The 10,713-nt window shown below is 40.6% G+C and overlaps 1 pseudogene; it reads left to right on the forward strand.

Annotated features, from left to right (window-relative positions):
• The first annotated feature begins 368 nt into the window (after nucleotides 1–368).
• LOC100346541 (PDZ and LIM domain protein 1 pseudogene) lies at nucleotides 369–1,488 on the forward strand (annotated as a pseudogene).
• The last annotated feature ends 9,225 nt before the right edge of the window (nucleotides 1,489–10,713 follow it).

The following is a 10,713-nucleotide window of genomic DNA, read 5'->3' on the forward strand; positions in this document are numbered from 1 at the left end:
TATTTTGATTGTTGCAAGAAGTCCTTTATTTCTAGACCCAGCCAGGTGAAGTCACGCAGTTTGGGTCCTTGCTGTGGCTCTGCCACCTGCTAGATTTGTATTTTTTGGGCAAATGTCTTCCTTCTTAACGCGGAGATGATCAGATTCGTGTTTTATACTGTAGAGTTAGATGGCATTTTTAACTCTGCATAATTATTTCCATACAAAATTATTTCATGTACATGCCATGTAAAAATGCCATTTTTGCTGCATAATGAGCTATCCCCCCAAATGCCGTGGATTTAAGTAGCAATCATCAGTTTGACCCATAGTTCTGTCAGTACAGATTTAGGTGGGGCTTTGGTGTTCCAATGTGACTCCACTTGTCTTGCGCCGTTAGCACCCAGCAGATAGTCCCCCAGGACCCTGGACCATGGGGCTTCCCTCTCGTGGGCTGCAAGGACTTCCAGCAGCCCCTCTCCGTTTCTCGGGTCACTCCCGCAAGCAGGGCTGCTTTAGCTAATTTATGAATCGGAGACGTAATCACAGCCATTGATGGGGAAAATACCAGCAGTATGACACATTTGGAAGCTCAGAACAAAATCAAGGGCTGCACGGACAACATTACTCTCACCATAGCAAGATCTGAACAGAAAATTTGGTCTCCTCTGGTGACGGAAGAGGGGAAACGTCACCCGTACAAGATGAATTTAGCCTCAGAACCCCAGGAGGTCCTGCACTTAGGAAGCGTGCACAACCGAAGCGCCATGCCCAAACTTTACCGCCTCCCTGCTTTGGTCACTGCCTCCAGAGTCATCACGAACCAGTACAACAACCCAGTCGGCCTCTACTCTTCGGAAAACATCTGCGCCTTCCATAGTGCCTTGTAGGCAGGGAAGGCTACCAGCGGAGAGCAGGCCAACAGCAGACCCTTAGAACATTCACAGCTTCCAGGCGGCCGCGTCATCGACAAGGAATCTGAAGTTTACAAGATGCTGCAGGAAAAAGCAGGAGTTGAATGAGCCCCTGAAGCAGTCCACATCATTCTGGGTCCTGCAGGAAATCCTGGAGTCCGAGGAGAAAGGGGATCCCAACAAGCCCTCTGGATTCAGAAGCGTTAGAGCTCCTGCCACCGAAGTAGCGGCATCGATTGGAAATGCTGCTCAGAAATTGCCCATGTGTGACAAATGTGCACTGGCATTGTAGGCGTGTTTGTGAAGCTGCAAGACCGTCACCGCCACCCCTGAGTGTTATGTGTGCTGCAACTGTGGCACCAACCTGAAACAGAAGGGCCCCTTCCTTGTGGAGGATCAAATCTACTGTGAAAAGCACACCCGGGAGCGGGTCACGCCACCTGAGGGCTAGAACGTGGTCACTGTATTTCCCAAGTGATGCAGCTAGGTGCACTTCCTTGGCCAGTCCTGTTCTCAGTGTTCTGGCCATCATCTCTTGTACTCCCCTCAAGGTTCTGTGCTGACCTTGCTTGTACCCATGCTGTTAGAGGTCGAGTGCCCCCACCCTGGCTCACACTGCCCATGTGATGACTGCTTTATAAGTAATGGGAAATTATTTTATGGTGTCTCCTGCCAGCATCATTGTCTACCATACCTCTCTTCTGCTCTGCTGCAAATGGACATCAGCCTAATTTGAATGACATTGAATTTAATATTGATTAAATTTCATTTTTACTTGTAAAAATGCAGGCTGAGTGAGCTTGCAGCTGTCTGGGTTTCTGAGAGAGAAAGAGAGAGGTGCATGGGACCTCTTGCCATCTGTGGATCTCACACAAGGTCAGTACAAAGCAAGGAGCACATATGATCTCTTGCAGGTTGCCTCTGCCTAAGAAGTTTCTCTTATGGACCAGGTGTGCGTTGGACGTTGCTAACCACATTCTCTCCACTTTCCCATAGAGAGCAATATTAATGTTGTCAGGTAGGGTAGACATTACTCCTCTTTAGCTGATTTTATCAAAATGGTGTGAGGGATTGTCATCAACATCATCATCATTACTAAACTTAATTACAAACCTGCCAGGCACTGTGCTAAGTGCCTCATGCAAATCACCAACACACAGTGTTTATGAACTTGCTACAATTATTATGTATATTCAGAGAGGTAGAGACTGGATTTTAGAGAATATTTTTTAAAAATCAGACCCATGATTGTAGCTGTCCTGTTTGTATTGTTAAAAGTCTTATGTCCAGGGCCTGCCACTTAATGTTTAAATGGATGTATATTCGAAAGGCAGAGTGACAGGATTAGATTGAGGTAGAAAGAGAGAGAGAGAAAGAGAGAGACAGAGTCAGAGAGGTCTTCAATCTGCTGCTTTGCTCCCCAAGAGTAGAAGTCTAGGCCAGGCCAAACCCAGGAGTCAGGGACTCCACCCTGGTTCTCCCACATGGGTGGTAAGAACCCCAAATTCTTGAGCCATCATCTGCTACCCCTCCCTCCATGCTTTAGTACAAAGCTGGATCAGAAGCGTGCAATAACCACAAGTAGAACCAAGCACCCTGATAAGGGCTGCGGAAGTCTTAGGCTATGGCTTAACCTGCTTTGCCACAATGCACACTCCAACCACTTATTTCTTGAATGAATGAATGGTCAAGTTTTGATCAGTCCAATAATCTAGCCCAAGTGTGACTCACCCTGCAACCTACAGTTTGAGTCACTCGATTACATCCTCACTTTCCCTATACACATGGCCAAAGGAATAATGAAAAACAAAGAAAGAAGTTGTTAGAAGTACGGAAAATGGATAGTTTACTTAGCCCTTCCCAAAAATGTTAAGGGGCTACACAGACGAACCTGGTAAGTGAGATCATTTTAACAGGTTTGGGAAGGTTCCAACAAGCGCTCACTGTAGCCAAAGCATGTGGGCTGGCAGTTTTGCAAAAGAACATCTCGACCAGGACAGCTGGTAGGAGTCACAGAGTCAGTCCATCTGGGTGCAGATCCTGGCTGTGTTGTGGGGGGCAACTTGCTTAGAGTTTTCAAAGCCCAACTTCCTGATTGTTCATTTAGAGGTATGACGATGTGAAGTTAGAGGTGATGTTTGTATGAGACTAAGCAGAGCGGCTGCCCTGTATTAAGTACTCAATAAAATATAGTTCTGAGCCCATCGGCAATGTGTTAGGCATAATATCTTGATGTATCCCAATTAACGCTGTAAGTCTGATCTTGAAACCAGGAGGCGTTCTTGATTGACAAGGTAGAACTTGAATGAATACCAAGTAGAACCCAAATATCAGAGAAAAATTGGATGAGATTATGAATAAACGTGGAAGACACGTTGACTCCAGACCCCTGGGGTTTATTGCTTTGGCTTTGTGAAGGTTATTAGCATTATTAGTTTCAGATATTCCACACTGTACTGCAAATGATAAGCATATATGTATGCCTGTGATTCAAATTAAAGATTTTGCACAGCATCCACTTAAACTATTTTATGGGTAGAGTCACTATAGAGACAAAATATGTATACTAAAGTTCGTATCTGCAGTTTCAGTTGTCATTAGTAAGAATTAAAATATTTCAGTACAACCTGGTTGCTTGCACTCAGTGTGATTAGTTTAGGAAACCATTTTCTTTCAGTTGTCCATTAAACTATAACATATAGTGCCTGTATGAAAACAAATAACATTTGCCTAATGGGCTTTGGAACAAAAGAAACAAAAAAATCAGATTGCAACCTGTTATCAACCAGTTATGGGTTGATGCCCAGCCCTTGTAATTCACATGTATGTCAGCAGATGGCAAACATGAGCTTTAGATGTGCAAAGTTTACAGAATGGCAAAAATCGTGGTATTACCTATTCACTGTTTTTCTTACAGTATTTCTGCCCAAAAAAGGACTTAGGATCATTTTTTATCTCTAAAAGTTCCTCCTGTTTGTTATTTTGTTTACACATAACTAATGGACACTGGGCCTAGGGACAATGAAGAAAAAATAAGATTATATTTTATTACAGATATTGAAAGCAATGCATTTTACATTTTGAAAGCTATAGATTTTACTACATTTTACACGGAAATAAATAATTCTGGAGCCAGAGTTATGGTGAGTGGGTTAAGCTGCTTCTTGGCAATACTGGAATCCCATACCTGAGCACAGTTTCCAGTCCGGACTGCCTTCTTATTCACATTTCTGCTAATGCACCTAAGACAGCACATGACAGCCCAAGTACTTGAGTCTCTGATACCCATGGAGGAGGTTTGGATGGAATTCCTGGTTCCTGGCTTCCATATGGCCCAGCTCTGGCTGTAGCAGCCCTTTGGGGAATGAACCGGCAGACGAGAGAATTCTCTCTGTGTCTCTCCCTCTCTCTGTCACTCTGCCTTTCAAATAAATCATTAAGTCCTTACAAAAAAAAAAAGTGAAATGATGAAATGCATCTGACAGAAAGTTAAGATACGATCTTTTAATAAGATTATGTGTTATCGGAAACCCTCCAAGTTACACAGCAACACATTAACTGGGAACTGGATAGAAATGGAAATTTCAAGGCCCTGCCTCAGGCTCACTCCATCGGGAGACAGAGCGCAGAAATCTGACCAAGCGCTGCTACATATTGCAATGCCTGCTGTCGTGTGAGATCCACTGGCTCCAAGGGGACTTGAAATATAGGGTGGGAAAGCTCTGAGTTGATCATTTTTATTCAGCTCAAGTTGATGCAAACGCAGTGATGATTAGCCAGGCGCTTGGCTGTTTTGTTTACATTAGTGTGCAAACAGTGAAGTTTGCTAAGTAACAAGCATAAAATAGTATATGGTTTATATGGACTCAGAAAGGTAGAATGTCATTATGAAATATCCATATGTTTCCTTCTATTAAAATAATTAAGTTTCTTTGTGTGTGTGTGTGTGTGTATGGGGGGGGGAGACAAAGAAAGAGAGAGAGAGAGAGAGAGAGAGAGAGACATGGAGATGCTCAAGCACTTCCCCAGCCACTGGTTTACCCATAGATGCCAGGAACATTGGGAGTGGGGCAAGAGCCAGGATCACACTCCACGTTTTCTACGCTGCAGGCAGGAACCCTGCCTCTGAGGGTCTGCTTTCTTGGGTGGCTGGAATCAGGAACCAGCACCAAAAATCAAGTCCAGATACTCCAGTGTGGGAGGTAAGAGTATTAAGTGCTAAGCTAAACACTGGCTCCAAACATCTTGCTTAGACATAATGAAGAATTTCAGTGTATGTTCCTCTTTGGGTCGGATAGAAAGTGATACCTTTCTGATAATTGTTGTGATAGCAACTTAATGAAATAAATTAAAGCTAACTCAAATATGATTTCTAAGGAGTACAGAATAATCTTCTGGAAAGAAAGATAATTTTCTATAAAGCATGTGTTACTCTTGTGTGTAATAATGACACATGTAAGTTCTGTTCTCTCCCAGGCACAGCCAAATTCTTCTTCCTTCTCTGAAATAAGAGGCCCGAACATTTTTTTAACGATAGGCTCAGGCTACATTCTCATCTATAAATAAGAGAAGGCTTTAAAATGTGTGTGGCTGTGTGATAATTGTATCCTAGACACTACTTTGCTTCAGTTATCTGAGTATCTGTCAATTTTTACTTTAGTTAGTTCAGTATTGATGAAGAAATCCCTAAAATACCAGTTCCCATGAAGGGAAAAATCTCTTCTTGTCTGTAATGTAGCAATAGAGTTTTTACAGTTTTGATAAGTGTATTATTTCCAAATCATATTAGGTGTTCATGAGAATAGTAACAACAGTAAAAAAACACAATTAATCATTGTATTCTGCTTATTACATTATAACAATTCTCTATAATATGTAATTATTAGTGTCTTTCTCACTTGGGTGCTGACCAGGCATAAAAATGTTAAAACAATATGATCCTTATGTTTGAATTGTATCTGCTTGCTGTGCTTTCTGCATTCCAAATATGCAAGGACTTCAAAAAGTTCATGGAAAAATGAAATTACAATGGAAGTTTATTTCAGTGCAAAATAATCTTTTTTAGAAACTATTTATTTATACTTATTTATTTTTATTTACTTGAATGGCAGAGAGAGGTCTCCTGCTGCTTCACTCCCTAGGGGCCCACGTCAGTGTGGACTTGGCCGAGATAAAGCCAAGAGCTGGTGACTTAATCTAGGTCTCCCAAGTGGGTAGCAGAGATCCAAATGCTTGAGCCATTACCTGCTGCCCCTCGGGGTATGAGAGCCGAAAGCTGAAACTGAGAGTGCTGCTGAGATGTGAATCCAAGCACTGCGATATGGGATGTGGGTATTCCAAGTAACTTCCTAACCACTGCACTGGGTGCTCACTTCAGCCCAGAAAGTTTTTAAAATCATATATGTGAATAGACACACACACACACACACACACACACACTATGTTTTAAACCTGGATGTTACAATATACACCTAAATAAAGTCCTGCCATTTTTAGCTCCACCCACATGAGTCTGCAAGTGTCTATTTATGTATGTGTTATTATGTATTATGATGTATTGATTGCAAGGCCAGGAAGGCAACTACATAGCTGTTTGGATGACAGATGCTATTAAAAAGGATTTGCTTAAATAACAAAATTAAGATGTCTGTGTGTGTGTGCACATGTGTGCAAGAGTGTGTCCACAAGTTGCTGGGAGCACTGACAGAGGTTTGGGTAGGAACAGAGAAGCAGGGGAGCGAGGCTACATCAGCAAGAAAACATGCCTCTTCATATAACTGATTTTGATTTTGGTAAGAGTAAGGTCAGGATTTCTTCTAAGGCCCTGTTTCCCCTCCCATTAGTCCTTTCTGCAACTGAATTTCGACAACCTTCCTTCTAAGTTTTCAAATCCAAGGAATCTGCCTAACAAAATTAGCCAGGGTTTTGCAAGGTTGCCTATGGAAAGTTTCATTTACTCTCATCTGTCTTCAGCTCACTGCAGAACAAAAATAGGAAACTTTCTTTTTTTAGGTTTTGAAGATGACTTTGAAACTGCAGTTTAATAAACCACCTGCTGGCTGCAGAGTTCATGTGGGTGTTACCTCAAAGGTCTTTGACATTAAATATTTCCAAAGAACCTGGTATGGAAAGTTTGAGTGTGCAAGGTAGATAAAAATGAAATCTAGACTCAAGGCCCTTTAATGTACGATTTACTCTGAAGTGGCCAAAAAAAAAAAAATTCAAATGAATATATCATAGTCTAGATCTCCCTATGACTTCAGGGAGCTGTAGTCATAATAATACTTCTATGCTTTGAAAACTGTAGCAGTAACAATGAATTTATCTTTATCCAGTGGTAAAACAGGCTTACCCAAGCATAAAGAATGTCTTGCAAGAAATCACAAGAGAAGCCTCTACCCAAAGCCAGCTTTTGTTGGTAAAATGTTTGGACTCTCAGGTTCAAATGAAGGGACCAGAAATTGAAACTAAGGCAGTGCCAACAGAACCAGAAATTTGAATCTGAAATCAGAACAAAACAGATCAAATAAAGAAGCATGGTTCATATGAGATTGACTTGTGGATTGTTTTGGTTTGTGTTATGGACCTACGTGTGCTTATAAAGGTACTTCAAAAATCTTGTGGAAAATGGAATTAAAACATTAAATTTATTTTGGTTCAAAAATACTTTGAAATCCATGCATTATTTTCTCATAACACATTTTTTCTTTTTAAAGTTTTATTTTTTTGTTTGAAAATCAGAGAGACATATTGAAAGAGTTAGAGAGAGACACTTTCCACCTGCTGGTTCACTCTCCAAATAACCATAACAGCCTGGGCTGGGCCAGGTCAAAGCCAGGAGCCTGGAATTCAATTTGGGTCCCTAACCTGGGTGAAAGGGACCCAGGTACTTGCGTCATCACATGCTACCCCTCAGGATTCACATTAACAGGAAACTGGAATCAGAAACAGAGCAGGGACTTGAACCCAGGCAATCAAATATGGGATAAAAGTGTCCCAAGGAGTGTCTTAACTGCTACTCCAAATGCCTGCCACCTTAATATGCATTTTTCATGAAAGCCTTGAAGATCTCTCATATGCATAAATTTAAAAGTCTCATGAAAATAAGCTTAGCTTTTTACTTCATTTCCCATGAACTTTTTGATACACACACTCACACAATGTACATATATTTATATAACACTTTGGTAATGACTTTAAGTTTCAGAAGTATAATTAGAAATAATTCTACATTTCAGGCAAAATTTTAGTCTCTATCAGCTTTTTTTATTTCATGTTAAATGAGCTATACTAATACAATATAGAAATACCTGTATTTATAGATAGTGTACATTAGAGTTGTACTTTGAAAAGATTATCTTGGGGCAGGCATTGTGGCACAGTGAGTTAAGCTGCTGCTTGTGATGCCAGCATCCTGTATCAGAGTGCTGGTTCAAGTCCCAGTCACTCCACTTCTGATCCATCTTTCTGCTAATGTGCCTGGAAAGCAGCAGATGATGGCTCAAGTACTGGGATTCCTGCCTCCCATGTGGAAAACCCAAATGGAGTTCCTGGCTCCTGGCTTCCAGCTGGCCCAGACATGGCTGTTGAGGCCATTTGGGGAGTGAACCAACAGAATCTCTCTCTCCTTGCCTCTCCCTCCCTCTCCCTCCGTTTCCCTCCCTCTTGCTCCCTCTGCCTCCATCTCCTCCTCTCCCACCCCCCACTCTCTCCCTCTCTCTGTCACTCTGCCTTTCAAATAAATAAAATGCATCAACATTTAAAATATGGTTATCTTGTACCTTCTTCATCACCATCCTTTTTGCTAGTAGATAGCGATTAGCTCATTTTACCACTCCTTAGTATGTTATGATTCAGAAACTTGATGTTCTCTCCTATAATTCATTTAGTTATAGAGGACATTAAGCCTTTATGTTGTTTTCTGAGACCAATGTAAGAACTCTAATATACTTAAAAGAAAACTCTGGATCTCAAGTGACTTTCTGGATAATAGTGAGAGTACTAGACATCTAGAAAGCTATCTAAACAGTCTTTTTGTGTCTATAAAGTCAGGTGTTAGCTCATTCCTGGGCTTATACTCCAGTGGAAGGGTTGTGTTGATGGTAGAACCTACTGTAGCTTTCCTTTCTTGGGCAGTGGTCTTGGTTGACTCAAGGAATTTCCTTAACCCTCCTCCACCCACCCTGCCTCAGTGTTTGTGAGTTCACAGTGAGTAGTTGGGAACCACTACCCTGAAGAAATCATGAGTCCTGATTCTTGGTGGGTTAATAAAAGACTTGTTGCAATATTGACAAGATTATATATATATATTTTTTGAGCAAAATTTCAGCCAAGTTCAAGAATCTTCTCCGTGATGCTCAGTAACACAGTACATTGTAGCTCAGGAGGAATGTTTGCTATGTATTGTGTCACTAAAGTAGAGCTTTTGGGTGTTAATCAGGAAAAGCCTTTGAATTAATAGTCCCAGGGCCTAGCTGATGGGAGGTTAAGAGGGCTCCTAGTCCTCAAATATTTTCAACACAATGAAGACCATCTGCCAAAATGGAGCCTCTTGTCACTATAACTAGTCAATATTGATAATATTGAAGTGTTAAAACTTTGAAATAACTTGTCTCTAGATCTATAGCTTCACTTTTAAACAATATGTTTCTTGGGAAATACATTTCTAGTAGAAGACCCTTATACTCCATAAATAGTTTTCCCGAAAAAGGGAGTGAAAAGCTAACAAAATCCCCCTGTATAATTTTTCTGGGCCTACATATTTCCAACAATTTCTGAATTGGTTTCCTCTGCTATGAGTAACTGACAACTTGTGATTTATGGATTTGGAATAATTGAATTTCTTGGCTGTCATACACTTTGTGTAAGAAATATTACATATGTTTCTAGAAGAAAATGACTTAAAGAAGAAAAGAGTGGAAGTGATGCCAAGTTCTAAAATTGTGTTTGGAAACAGTATTCTAACCAAATGGTACTTATGATGCTCCCTCTGTTTCTGAAACATGTTTGCTAAATAATCTTTCAAAATGTAGTTTTGTCTGTAAGGCTTTAAAACGTGCTGTGTTTGAACTAAGACAAAGAATGAAGTGAAAGGCAGCATATTGTAATTCTTACCTTCTCAAACACAAGAAATATGGAATTATTCACTGACACATGGTAATAGGTAGAGTAAATTTGTTCCAGCGTAGGAGTTACACAACCTTTCATTTTGTCTGTCAAACATGGAGTATTTAGTGTTTTAGTGAAACCTTTCTGAACGAAGAATTTTTAACATGCACCCTCTAAAGCACCTTCTCAACTTTATTATGGGTTGACCTGGTACTACTTTTGATAGTTTATGCTACTTTTGTTCCATCTCTGGTTTAACTGGTCTAACAACTTTCAAATTCCATGGGATTTTGACCAATTCTTCACACTTTCTATTTCAATGATAACTGGTTTCCTGTGGAAGAACTTGTACAAGGACTGAGGAGGAATGGACAATCTCTGTGATTTTTAATTAAAATGTTTATGTATCTATGTATTTAGTTACTTAAGAGGGAGACTAGGAGAGGGAAAGGGTGGGGAGTGGGATAGATTGAGAAAGAAATAGAGGAGAGAGAGTGATTCTACCTGCTGTTTTATTCCCCTAAATGCTGGGATCCAGAAACTCAGCCCAAGCACTTCAATATGGAATGCAGATGTCTTAACTGTTATGCCAAACACTTGCCTTGTCTATGTGCTTGGGACCAACACTGTCCAATAGAACTTTTTGAAATGATAGAAATATATAATTGTGGTCCATCTGTGGCTTTTCTGTATTTGGAATGTGACTGGCTTA

This window comes from Oryctolagus cuniculus, chromosome 16 (assembly GCF_964237555.1).
Source record: "Oryctolagus cuniculus chromosome 16, mOryCun1.1, whole genome shotgun sequence".
Lineage (NCBI taxonomy): Eukaryota > Metazoa > Chordata > Mammalia > Lagomorpha > Leporidae > Oryctolagus > Oryctolagus cuniculus.